Raw genomic sequence first — 13,968 nt, forward strand, 5'->3', positions numbered from 1 at the left:
CCTTCTTAAATATTGCAATACCCTTCATAGAAATAAGCAAGGAGGGCTTAAATAAGTAATGAGTTATATCTCATGCTCAAAAATGAAAAAAAGTATGCTATTTTATATTGATATAATTGCTTAGAGATTGAAAGGTATTTCTTTGTTTGTATTTATTTTCCCTAAACTTTACATTTGCACTCTTAATAATTAACTTAAATAAAATCTAACAAAATAAATACATTAGAAAAAAGGTTTTCAATATATTCCATTGTCAGCCCAAATCCTTATCTTTGTTGTAGCCATAGCACTTGAAATTGTACTTCCCCCTAGGGTCTTCCAGCACACTTGTCCCTGGTTATGGGTATACACTTTGCTGTACGTCGCTCTGGATAAGAGCATCTGCCAAATGCCAATAATGTAATGTGATGAAATGCATTAACATGCTGTTTTTAGTTTATCTCAATCATAGACAACTACACTGAACTGGAGCTTAAAAATGACATCACACATATGTAAAATTCATGTGTTCATCCATCACTATGGAAAAAGACAAAGAACTCCCAGAAGAAGTAAGTCAGTAGATATCACTAATGATAGCACATTCTACTATTTGGTTAATAATTAAGAAGTTTAAAACTACTGGAATAGTGCAAAACCTGCCTGGTAAAGTCAGAGGCACAGTTGGGTCATGGGGACGCAAAGTCTCCAGATCTATAGTATTACATTGCAGCATTCAGCTAACACCACCTCCATGCCAAAAGGTGCCCAATGTATGCTGGGATAGGCTCCAGCCCCCCTGCGACCCTGTTCAGGATAAACGGGTTAAGATAATGGATGGATAGGAAGCAAACAGAGTTTGTTGGCACTGCGTGGGCAGGAGGAGATATTATTATTGTGATTCACAGGTGATGAGAGGGCAAACCAGGACAGGAGAACACATTGTAGTGAGACACAGGCTATGAGCAGTCATAGTAGTAAGGGAACTGGAAAGAAAGAAAGAGGAAAAGATTAACTGAGCTACTGACATTACTGGACAACAGGTGTGTAAGGAGTGATGTCATCAGTGGTATCTAGAGTATTATGATAAAAATGCCCAATACCAAAGCAGAACCATAATGGAAGTTCAGAGTTTTAGACTTGTGTTTGTGTGTTTGCTGCACTTTAGCAATCACCTTCAATCACTTTCTTTGCAAAATGCTCTGGCAAATGAATGCTACCAAGGTCTACACTGTGCTAGGCAATATGTCTGAGCCTTCACAATCCGATGTAAGCAACTCCTCATTGGACACACCAATGCACACAGGTGATTGAGTGTCTTTGAAGAAGGCCAGGTCCTTTTAGTTGAACATTGATTTACCTATGTACCGATGTTGAGGTGTTTTGAATTCCTAGCGGATGTGAGAGAACCAATATTTTAATGATGACACATGGTTACTGAACAGGACATGGCAAAAACAGGATGCAGGATCATTCCTGTGTGATTCTATAATGTGGTTAAAAAAGAGGAAGTGGGAAATGTATTTCTGCTTTCTGTTTTTTAGAGCCATCCATTAAAAGTAGTCCAGCATTGGCCTTGCCTTGAGAAATCACTGAAGCAGCTTCTGGAGTGATTCGTTTACACACACCTAGAACCCCCCTCAGAATATATTATTCAGTTTCCACAGTGGTAAGAATTGCCATTCAAAGTTTATTGGACGTGCCCATCAAAGCATTACTTTGCACCTTGTTTTGAGTAATACGCAACATAAAATGAAAGGACATGAACAAGAGGGAAGAGTTGATCTTTTAACTCAAACTACAAAGGCAACCATCAAAGAAAAAGTGACTTCAAAGATTTAACACATATCCAATGAATTTTAAGACCATATCCTCATGGAAATATGCTGCATTGCCTAAAGCTATGAATTCTGACATTAGCTCTTTTCTAAAGATATTGTAGATATTTTTATTTGGCATTGTGCACTCACATCTTATAACAGACCTTTTTGTATTCCTCCCTTTGTATACTTGAGCATTTACTGAAACTTAAATCAACAGCTGCAAAAAAATAACTGAAGGTATTTTTTATAGCAGTGACCATTCAGAAGTGAACCAAGCAAACTGTTTTTTAAAGACGTGCTGTGAAGATTCATAAAAAGCAGATAGGAAGTTGAAGAAAAACCATAAGATTGCCTGAGGCAATGGATGCAGTAGCCAAAGAGGTGCAGTCAAAACACTTGCATTAAGGAAATAATTTGTCATATTTTAGCCAAACGTAGTGTAAATTACAAATGTGAATATTTTTGTTGAATGTATCAATTTTTCTGGAGAAGCCAAAAATAAAACACAGACATATCACAGACACCACTGTGTTAAATTTTTAATGGCTTGAGTCACTACTCCTAAGCCTAGAAATCCTGTGCTCAATTGCACACACAGGCATTTAAAAAATATATGAATACGATTTGCAGTAGGAGGAGACAATTTTCCAGTGGGAGCCCAACTATCACTGCAGACGGTATTTTCTTTCAGAACTATACACACAGCAGGAGAAAAATATCAGTGCTTTATTCCATATTTCTTATCAGACACAGGCCATCTACAGGCAGTACTCTTAGCTGTAATAGCCAAAACCAAAACTGTGAACCTTTCAAAAATTGAATGTGAAATGTCAGCCTGGAAATAACTGTTGATATATTTCGCAAAAAATGTTTATTTATGCTGATACCTAACATGTTATCTCAATAGAATTGATGTGGCTGCCATATTGCACTTGATTAAAATGTAGAAAAACATTTAAACAACAACATATTTTGTCACAGATCATCTTCAGACCAACCCTCAACCCGTATCTGATCCATCATCCATTACAGCCAAATCAAATGGAAATGACCGAAACTGGATGTGAGCTGAAATCACAGCTACACTCAATGTTTGGTCAATTGACATAAAACTTGCTAGCAGTGCTTACCGCTACATTTTTAACATGATCAAGTTGCCACGGTGACCCTGCTCTGCTGTACTGCTTGGCCCCCTCAACCCTACTTGCAGGTTAAATTCAATTATTTTTTTCATACTGGGTAATTATAATCTTCTTCCTTCATTAAATAAAATGAAAACATGCTTTCGTAATGGTGGTTGAGATCAGTGCCATTAGCTGCAGCAATAGAGCCACATTCAGGCAGTTACTTCTTTTTAACTTCAATTACATTATTTTTCTTAATAAACTGGACTCTGTGTTTATTACTGCCATGCTCATCGGTGTGATTAAATGAATCCTGTTCTGGGACTGTTTTGGGTCAGACAGCACTGTTTTTCCTGTTTTCAAAAGATGTTGGTATCTTCTCTCAGGGCTGGCCCCCCTCCATCAATAAAGATGTGCAATAAAGGAGCCGGGTTGGATTAGCTTGTGTACATAACTGCAGCTGATAGGGCCCTGCTACCGCTCAGCTCACCTTGAGAGGAAGACTGGGCAGCAACCCAAGTGTCCACCTGCGTGAGCACATTGCATGGCAGGTGGTACTGCTGCAGCTTTCCCTGCCAACAAATGTCAGTCCTATATATAGTATTCATTGTAAAAGAGGGCAACAAAGTGGCTTCATTTGTATCCATGAACAATGAACCTTCTGTTTAATTAATCATGTCGCTGATGATGGCTGCATGACATGTGATTTGTTCTAACAAACTGCTGACACACAGTAAAGGACGTAAAGGAAGTTTTAAAAAAAACCCACCTGCACATGAAAGAGAATATTTAGTGAGCTCCATAATATTTTGGACAAAGACACACAATGAAACAAGCAATGCATTTACACAACAATAACAAGACGGCATTCGCTTAGGTTTAGTCCCGGCAAAAGCATAGTTTTCTCAAAAATGGCTGAACGGAGCTACATCAGTCAGAAAACAGTCGTAGCTTCATAACAAGTTGGATATTTGGTTCCATAAATATGTCTGTATCGACTAATTTGCAAAACAAACTTGTATTTCTACCAAACTGGAAATATGTCAGTCGGACTTGGAATAAAAGAAAACAAAGAAAAAATATATATATATATATGTGTGTTTATTCATGCAATTTCTGAATTGTATATTTTTGTTCATATATTAAAACATGTTTTTTTGACATAGAGAAATGGTATCAAGGATTGTTAGAATATGCCTTGTAATGTCTGAGTTGGTGACGAGGTCAGAGTTGTAAACCGTAAGCTTGGCATGGTTGAGCCAGATGTTTTATTGCCCTGCAATGCAAATAAGAGGCTGATAAAAATCTAAACTGCTGTTGTCTCCAGTGGAGAGTCTTCTTAACAATCTGGCTTCGCCTTTTGTGGTTTTATTACATTGCAGTTTTTTTTGTATGATATAAATATGAATGCAACTATAATTTCAGATGTCGACAACTCAACCACAAGGGGGCAGTGTGGATGGGGTTAATGCAAGTATTTAATCAGCCAAACATGTGGCAGTAACTAAATGCATACAAGCATTGGTCAAGAGGTTAATCTGTTTTCCATAATGTTTGATATAAATGAAAAGTAGTCATGTTTAGTATTGTCATGTGCTAGTCATCTCCTAGCCTGTGTAATTATATTGTTCTCGTTAATGTACTTTGCCGCATAACCTTTACACCTTTGCACTGCTTGAAGTCTGTGACCCATAGACATCACCAGGTGCTGAGCATCTTCACTGGTGATGCTCTGCAGAAACCTGTTCAGCTTGTTTAGGAGGGGAGTTGCCTGAAGTTTTACTCTGATACAAGTGAATCTTGATGTAATTTGTCCTCAAGACCTTTTTCAATTCTCTGACAGGCTGGCTCTTTTAGGCACTTCCTAAAAAACTCAACCTGGCTATCCTGTTTTTGCAGCTAACTAGTGCTGCCTTTGCAGTGTAGCCTCTGTAGTTCTGTTTCTGAAGGCTTCTGTGGACACTAGTCACTGACACATCCACAGCTGCCTCCTGGAGAGTGTTTCTGATCTGATGAATGAGTCTTTCAGGGGGTTTCCTTCATTGTGGTGAGAATTCTTCATCATCAACTGTAGAGGTTTTTCTTGGCCTTCCAGGCTCTTTGATAACCGAGCTAACCTGTGTTCTCTTTCTTCATAATGATGTTCCAAACAGTTGATTTTGATAAACCTAAGTCCTAAGTTGTGGCCAATGTCTTTCTTTTTCTTCTTCTTCTTATTTCTCAGTATAATGGCTTTCTTGACTTTTGCCACAGCTCTGGTCCTCATGTTAACAAATGGTAACAAAAAGCCTAGAATCAACACCAGATACTGAAAGCTCTCATATCTGCTGGAAGGTAACAACTGAAGACACCTGACTAATCAGTCAGACTAACCTGACTTTCTCCCAAACTTTATGGTGGACTGAAATGCAGGGACTATGTGTGTATAAATGCTGTAATTTCTACATGGTTAAAACAGAATGTATAAAAATACCCTGAAATGAATTCTGAGAATGTGCATTTTAACCACCACTTGTGAATTGTTTTATAATGAATCTAAAATTGTAGAGTACAGAGCCAAATCAAGGAAAATGTATTTGTCTCAAACGTTATGGAGCTCACAGTATAATATTGGAAAGTGTGGTTAGACCAATATCCCAATGTGTTCTACACACATTGTGTCATTCAGTAAAGCCTGCGATGGCCATCCATTCATCCATCCATTATCTAAACCCGCTTATTTTGAACAGGGTCACAGGAGGCTGGAGCCTATCCCAGCATACATTGGGCGGAAGGCAGAAATACACCCTGGACAGGTCGCCAGTCCATCGCAGGGCATTCACTCACACACTCATACCCACAGGCAATTTAGACTCTCCAATCAGCCTAACCTGCATGTCTTTGGACTATGGGAGGAAACCGGAGTACCCGGAGAAAACCCATGCAAACACGGGGAGAATATGCAAACTCCACACAGAGAGGCCCCGGCTGACCAGGATTTGAACCCAGGACCTCCTTGCTGTGAGGCGGCAGTGCTACCCATTGCACCATCCGTGCCGCCCCGCCTGCGATGACCATGCATTCTTAAGCCTTACCACTGACTCTGGAAGTAAATCTGGGTTTATCGAGTACCACACTTATCAGCAATGCAAGTAGCCTGAGAGTTGCTGGAGTGTTTAATATAAATAATTGAAATGGCTATGGTGACTCCTTCGCCTGAAATCACTCCTTAAGACTCCTGTATATTTTATGCTACAGATTTGCCCAAGTGTAAGGCTTCAGAGAAAAGATATACCATAGTTACCATCTACCATCTACCATCTGTATGTAGCCTACACACCCCTATTGAGTCCTTCTTGGAGAATACATTCCTGCTATACCATGAATAAATCACTTAGACATGTGCTAGCATGGCTTTTCACTTGCTTTATCCACCCTGCAACATTTATGACGTACAGATAACCACGTGAAAGCAGCATTTTCTCCACTGCTGGCGTTAGGTCAAATCAAGTATGTTAGCAAGCTACATTTTCAAACCATGATCCAATAATGGTCTCCAACTGCGAATACAGGAGTCACGGAGTGATGATAACACGTTATGCCATCTGGCGTTCAATGCCATTTTCCTTCTCCACCGCACCAGTAGGTGGCAAGATTCAGCTGCAAACCAAGCATGGGAGACAAAGATGTTAGGCTCCTGTAAACAAGCTTACTTTGAACATATGATATTAGCGTGCTTTGCCAATTCTGTTTGTTGGGTTCGGTCTTGATTTAACGAGAGCCATCTAGCACTGATTTTATTCAGTGATTCATTCAATTTACATAAAGGACCATGAAAGTAAATGCGCAGTCTGTACCTACGAGCTTTCATCTTTCCCTCACAAAAAAGCCACATGCTGCAAATAACAATATGTCGGGTTGACAACTCAATACATTAGGCAAGTGAGGCATTAGGCTAAACCACTTTCGATAAACTTAAAATAACTGCTCCAAATCAAATACATTTAAAGAAAATTACTGACAAGACTGTTTTCGCAATGAAACTTAATTTGAATGAAAAGCATTTATCCCCTAGAGCTGTCAAACACACCCGGATTTCCGTGTTATTTTAATCGCTGTGCCTACCGGGAAATGTAGTTATAAATTCGTATTCTCGAACATGTGGTACGTATTCCAGGGATAGCACGATGTACCTGAAATAGTGCCTTTTTTTAGCTTTGCGGTAAAAGCGTAAGTTTATTTTCCCTGTTCTTCTTTATGATTCCCCTTCCTGCGGTGTATGAGGTAAAAGCACAATGCACTTAATTCAAAGACCGAACTCAATGGGTTCGGAAGAAAATATCCACATATCCATATAAAGTAAGCATCTGGCTCTCGGAGATGCTGAGTAGGAAGCTAGGCAGCCAACAAGATAGTCAACTTACAAAGTAAATTTGAAGTTTAGTATTTTTCCCCAAGAAAACATTTGGAAGGAGGGAAAAGTTAAGCCCTCCGACAATCAAAGAAAAGGGCTTACAATTTCTTCACAACTCATCTTTTTATTTTTTGGTACAATACCATCGTTAATTCTGGTAAGACTTGTTTTCGACTTCAGATTAGTGACAGTGTGATTCGACAATTTAAAACTAGAGCAATGTAGTGTTTGTTTTCACTACACTACAGTCAGTCTTGTAGACAGAGATTGTTTGACACGAGTCGGTACGTAGCTACCTGCCTTGACACTGTTCGTAATGCATTACACCGTTGAGCTACGATTTAAATTGCTGTCTTGCTCGCTACGTTCTGTACTCTTCGCACTAACATGTGCACAGTGTTCACCGGGAGTAGCTAACGAGTTCTAGCTAAATGGCTTAAAAGAGGGCTGCAGAATTTTTCTATGCTCTGGTGGGAGGTCTGGGGGGCCTCCAGAAATTGCATTTATTCTTCCTGTAGTTTTTTTTTTTTTTTTTTTTTACAATTTACTCTGATCTGCTACAGGTCCAGGAAATGGAAATATTATTTTAATTTTGTTAACTGGGTGGCTTTGTTCAGATTTCATACCACTGTTGAAAACGTTCTACCTTCTCACTTTTATTTTTTGTCCATAGTTTACTCCATGTCAGCTCCTACTAATTACCATTAGTTTATTATTCCAGTACAATAAGCACCACTTCTAGATAGCCAGATCCTGTTCCTGGAGTGGAAAGAATTGTCCAAATAACAGTGTGCTGTGTAGACCCTTTTATCACTTCAGATGCTTTTAGCCTTCCCATTTCTGGGAGTGTAAGGTAAATAAATGATACTTATTGTGAGAATTGTTTCAATTATAGGATTTATTTTCTAAAGAAAGTATCATAAGTATTCACACCCCTGTATTCAGTGCATTGGTCACCTGCCCTTTGCAATGATAACACTTCAGAGTTCTGTTGTGTTTCATGAGATTGGTTGTATTGAGTGGAATCTTTGATCAGTCTAGTTAACAAAATCTTTTTAAATCCTTAGATCCGGTTTGCACTTGTGGTGGACTGCCCTCTTCAATTTAAACTGCAAATTTTTGATCGGTTTCAATCCAAGACGGAGGTGGCCACTGCAAAACAGCAATTTTGGGGTGAGTTGGTTGATTTTTAGGTATGCTTCAGATCTGTCTCTTGCTGCAAGATCCATTTGTGGGGCAAGTTTAAGCGTTCTGGCCTTAATGACCAAAATCGCACAGTGTAGGCTAAGTGTTATACTGCTGTTTTTAAAGATTAGTTGTATTTGCTCAATTTTGACATGACTCTATTACACATTGATCGCCTTTTCTCATATTTTGTTATGCAGTTATTTTAGGTTAGTTATTTTTATTAGTTTGGCATCAACAGACAGGCAAATGTTTCAATGTATTCTCTTCAATGTGCCAATGAGAAGTTGACCTCCAGTATATTTGCCATTAACTTGGTCGTAAAACCTTGTCATCTGACCAGAACCCTTTTAGATTTCTTATGGTTTGCTTGGGTGGATTCCAGCAGTGCTCTCAGCTTTCCCTGCTCCAGTTCAGGAAATGCGAGCAATTTCTGTCTTTCAGCTGCTTCATATTTTCAGAATTAGCCTACTTGTGAAACAGGTTAACTCAGGTCGTGGAACTCGTGGTCCAGCGAGACCGGCTTCTGTCGTTCACGGCCCTATCTTCCAGACATGCCCAAATTGTTTATACACTATGCATCATTGAACAGCAGGCCTGGTTGAAAGTTGGCTGAGTAATTTATCATGCAAGCCCAGAAACTCACATGCAAATACCATGCAATTAAAAATAAATTCATCTGCTTACATGAAGTGAAAGCAAAAAATGCTTTCACAGACCACGATAATGGTATGATATTAGGCCGAGATGGAACGATACTTCATTGTAAATCCGGGGTTGTTCGGTGTAAGATATTAGTGGGCACAGTAACTCCCAAATGAGGTGATGTTGTTACAACAGTTGGAAACATTTGTGTGCCAGACATTTCTGGCCGTGGCCAATCTGGAGAGGGGGGAAAGGAGACGTGAAAGGGCTTTGGGCGGTATTAAATACCCATTTGCTGAAAGTTTATGGAAACTGAGCTGCTTGGCTACAGCTGTTCCTTGGCCACCGCAGTCCAGCCTGTGTTATGTGTGGAACTCCCTGGGCCAGCTGCTGCATTGCGAGCCTCTCTGCCTCTTGAAGGACAGGTGGTCTTCTCCAACAGGTGCTCTGCATCAGAGAAATCTCTGTGCTTGTGCTGTGTCGGGTGCTGGGGTGTTTGTGTGCTTGTGCGCGCCCCTTCTGTGGGAACATGGTCCAGAATACTTCCTCTCTGTAATGTGAGGCAGTGAAAGGCCCAGTGGGCCAGTCACCTGCTGATGTCAGTCTCAGTCCTGGAAGATATAGCGTGACCTCAGCGGCAGCAGCGAAGCGTGTGCTGTTTAATGCATGCGTGTTTCTCAGCTCGTTTCCTGAGAAACACGTATGAGATAAGTGTTTACCGAGGTAAGTGCGTGATTAGCATTAGCATTTTCATATGCTCTAAATAACAGTGCGCTAGTAGGCGTCACAGGGAATATTGTGTGATGCTCATTGCGTGATGCGGGTAGTAACCTCATATTTGCTTGTAGCCTTGGCCCCACGCAGTCTGCCCTGACATTTCTCTCTGTGTTCATCTCCAAAAACACAATTTTCCTGCTGTGTAAGACTAGATTGAATTTTACAACAAGAATGTGATGAAGTGGACTGCCTGTATGGGGGAGCCAGAATTGCGCCTTCGTCCCAGACCACAGATCTGAGGATCCTGACTCACCGGAAGCATTGAAGTATTGCAATAGAAAGCTTTCCTGTATTCAGCTATTTAGCAGAGGGAGGAAATCAAATCTGTGAAAGAATATTGAATCGGGGCACAAAACAAATTGTTATTTTTTAGCCACGTAAGCAAGAAATGACATTCTGGGCCCAGGCTAAATAACTAAACGTCGAGGCTTGGTTGTTTGTACGGTGTTAAAAATCTCAGTTCAATGCGCGGTGTGATTGGGGCCATCTATAAACTGAAGTGATGCACATATGCTGCCACGCTCCTCCAGCGCATTACCGTGATCATCACTCCGCTCGGCTGCCCTGAAGGATGCTGGCAGTTTATGTGGCAGCCTGCGAACAGGCGGTGCGGAGCTGCGGTGAGGAATGTGGAAGAGTATCTCCGCTCGGGCCGGGCTGCTTCCCGTATACTTTCTCCACTCGGAAACTTGGCCCGGGGACTGATGGCCATGCAATTTTTATATATTTATCGATTCCGATGCAAATGCGCTGCTCACGGGCTCATAAATATGTGGGTAAAGCTGTGACTTGAAAAGCTTTGGAAATGAGAGAGCAGGGAGTCAGCAAGCAGGAAGGGAGGGTGCGGGGGGGGGGGTTGGTGACGGGGAGAGAAGCTTAGTATATTGATCCAGGCAGAATTTTCCTCTTCTCTCCGCTATCGATGATTAGTAACTGTAACATGGAGGGGGTCATAGGGTTCCGTGGGATGGCAGTGACTCTTGTTGTGGTTTTGACTTTCTCGCCTCTCCCGGGCTCGGTATAGGCTAGAGATTCATGGGTTCCGGGGCCTATAATTCATCACTCTGTCTAGGGCCTGCCCTCTCTCAGCCATGCCGCCCTCATACAGTTCGTATTGACCATGGCTTGAGATGATCCGTGTCATGTCAATGTTACACTGTGCTGAACAGTCAGGTGATTGATGATGTGTCCAAGATATCTGTCAGATCATGTCAGTCACACTCACAATACTATTTGAAAAGGAATAGGGGTACTATTTTTAGATTTTTTTGTGAGAAGGCCATCAGATTTTGGCCTGATGGTCTAAATTCAATAGCCTCTACTAGAAAAAGAACTGAAGTTTCTGGTTTTAAAACATAATCAAGAGCCTTAAATGTAATATTTTAAAATGGCAAACATACTTAAGTTCTTGCACAGTTTCCCTCTTACTGTGCCAGTCCTCTGGCTGCTGCAGAAAAAAAGGATAGCTTAGTATGCCAAGCGCGCTCTTGTCAATACTGCCGTACAGCTTCAAATGACTCTTGATTCAAACCTTGAATGCTGTCTGCCTATGAGAGGAGGGATAGAAATGAGTAGTTAGGTTGATAAATTGCAAGTACTGTCATGATGCAATTAAATTAATCGATGGCTAATCTGGAAAGTGTTGAGAAATTGAATTTGTTTGAAAATGTGTTGTGTTTTTTTTGTTTTTAGAAATGGTTGAAATTTGTGTGGGTGAAATTTATGGGGATGACCCCCCCCTCCCCCCACGCCCCGCACGACTACCCTCCCGTCCCTGTCCCACAGTAGAGTGTGTTTAGATCTCGGACAGAACTATATATAAATAGCGGCCATCATAATCCCCCTCCACCCTGCCCCCAAAGACTGTCCTCTGCCAAACACTGGCTTGAGTTCAAATCAGCACATGGTGATGCTGCCTCTGTATCTATGGAAGAAAGCCGTCGCCACCAGTTTTTATACATGGCAGAGCTTTCTGATAGAAATCATTTCAAATTATTCTTTTGTGGGGAAACTGATTCACCTATTTGTTTGCTTTTCTGAGATTCAGAGCGGTTGACCCAGGCAAAGGTTGGTCTGTAAATAAAAGTAGAGTGAGTGTATAGAGTGTATCTTGAGTGGGGATTCAGAAAACAGACCTGCTCAGCCTGCAGTCTCAGACTAAATTACTGTGTTATTTGTGTACTTGTGGGTTTGCTTTTCATAACCACCTGAAACTGTGCCCTTTTCACTTGGCACTTCTACATTGCTGAGACAGGACTCAAAGGGCACGAGGACTCAACGGTATTGCTCAAAGTGTTGTCTGTTTACAACAGGAAAGAAGCAAAACTTTCCTTTTAAACATCCATATTATTGTACATTTACACAGATTCTGTAACTCATTCCATTTACGGTACTGTGCAAAAGTCTGAGTCTTTCTCCATTAGTGTGTCAGTAGAAAGTACAGTACTGTAAATAGTTACTTTTTTAGTCAATTTACAAGCCAACTCATCACAACTTCATAGGTTCATTTAAATCTTGCTTTTTCTTTTTTCATCTACCTACTAAAATAGTTCATATTTAAATAGCTATTGCCTTAGCTGCAATATAAATACTAGGCCTAACCCAAAAATGGCAGATTAAACCAATGTTTAATGTTAGTTTCAAAATATTATGAGCTCAGTTACTAGGATACCGCTATCAAACAAGCTGCTGTCCCAGACTGAAAGGTATGCATTAGCCAGCTGAAGCTACAAACTTTCAAAAGACAGTTGGGTGAAAGCTGTCAGGCCTCTTCACTTGCCTGTGTGAAAGGTCACTGAGAAGAGCAAACAATGTATTGTCCATTATTACAGCCCAGACCCCTTCTAGCCTGAAATGTCTCCGCTTATCATCGCTAAGGCTAGAAGCAGGAGCGTATTCCGAAGGGCTCAGTGTAATGCCTAACCAATAATGTGTGGCCTGGCCCAAAACCAAAACAAGAGAGCCAAGGCAGTACCACAACCAAAACAGGGAATAAATTGAACTCACCCCTCCGTACTATCATCATCCCACATCAAGCTTCAGTGGGAGTGAAGACCACTGACCCAAACAAAAGAGCGTAATGCTAGGAAGACTGTAAAAACCCCAATGGTGTATGATAAAGGTTTTTCCTCAGTATACATGACAGGTGTTCAAGAATAATGAATTATTACCCAACAATCCTACTTGTAAGGATTTCAGATTACTCTCCCTACTATGAAAACTAGATAAGATTTACTCTTCTTCAAACACAATTTAAATCCATCACATACCAAGTCGGAATTTATATAGATATGATTATTATCATTGTGTTTCCGGAAACCAAATTGTCCACATCGTATTCGCTCCACCCTTTTGTGGTCATCACCTCTCCAGGATCATTGGCAACTAGAATCTATTAACTATTCAGATTAATATCTGCGTTGGTCTGAAAGAGGAGCCTGACTTCAGCTGTATCTTACACGCATATTATTTCCTTATTTTGCCCTGGAGTTTTTTGATAGCAGTGCTTATTTCCTTCCCTCCAAAAAAGGAAGAATTCCCCAGGTGTGCTTAAGGATGACACTCGTTTTACTGTCAGTAAGCACAGTGTTCCTCAAAGCCTGCTGTTCATTCAGACGTGCCTCCCTCTTCCCCCTCTCTCTCACCCTCCTGTTCTTCTCTCAGCTGCTGTTTTGCTCTTCTGGGGGATTGTATGACACTTTCATAGTAGAGGGGAGGGGAAACACAAAGGGACAGTTGAGCAGTAATGACTTCTGTGTTGTTTCCAGGAAGGTTAAGTATTGGTTACAGACTGGCCTGTTGACCATCCTGCTATGGGGTGTTGGATGAAGTTGACTAAATATTTTGACTGGCATGGCTTTCAGACAGTCACCATAATAAGGATATTAACTTGACTAACATGGTTGTATTTTTAGTGTAGGGCTAATGGGTTTTGACTATATAAATACAAATCTGTTAACTCGTGGTAGCTGCAAAGTGTATATTATTATTATTCTACAATGATGCCAAACTGTCCCCACGTCACATCAGCTATTTTTATCGA

At 40.7% G+C, this 13,968-nt stretch overlaps 1 protein-coding gene across 1 annotated transcript in view; it reads left to right on the plus strand.

Moving 5' to 3' along the window:
• Window positions 1-7,201: 7,201 nt before the first annotated feature.
• capn15 (calpain 15) overlaps window positions 7,202-13,968 on the plus strand; it is a 76,357-nt gene continuing 69,590 nt past the window's right edge. Inside the window, exons 1-2 of the mRNA XM_061232738.1 lie at window positions 7,202-7,476; window positions 8,387-8,492. The gene's annotated coding sequence lies outside the window, so the exon portion shown is untranslated. The remainder of the gene's footprint in view (window positions 7,477-8,386; window positions 8,493-13,968) is intronic.

This window comes from Conger conger, chromosome 2, assembly GCF_963514075.1.
Source record: "Conger conger chromosome 2, fConCon1.1, whole genome shotgun sequence".
In the NCBI taxonomy this organism is placed as follows: Eukaryota; Metazoa; Chordata; class Actinopteri; order Anguilliformes; family Congridae; genus Conger; species Conger conger.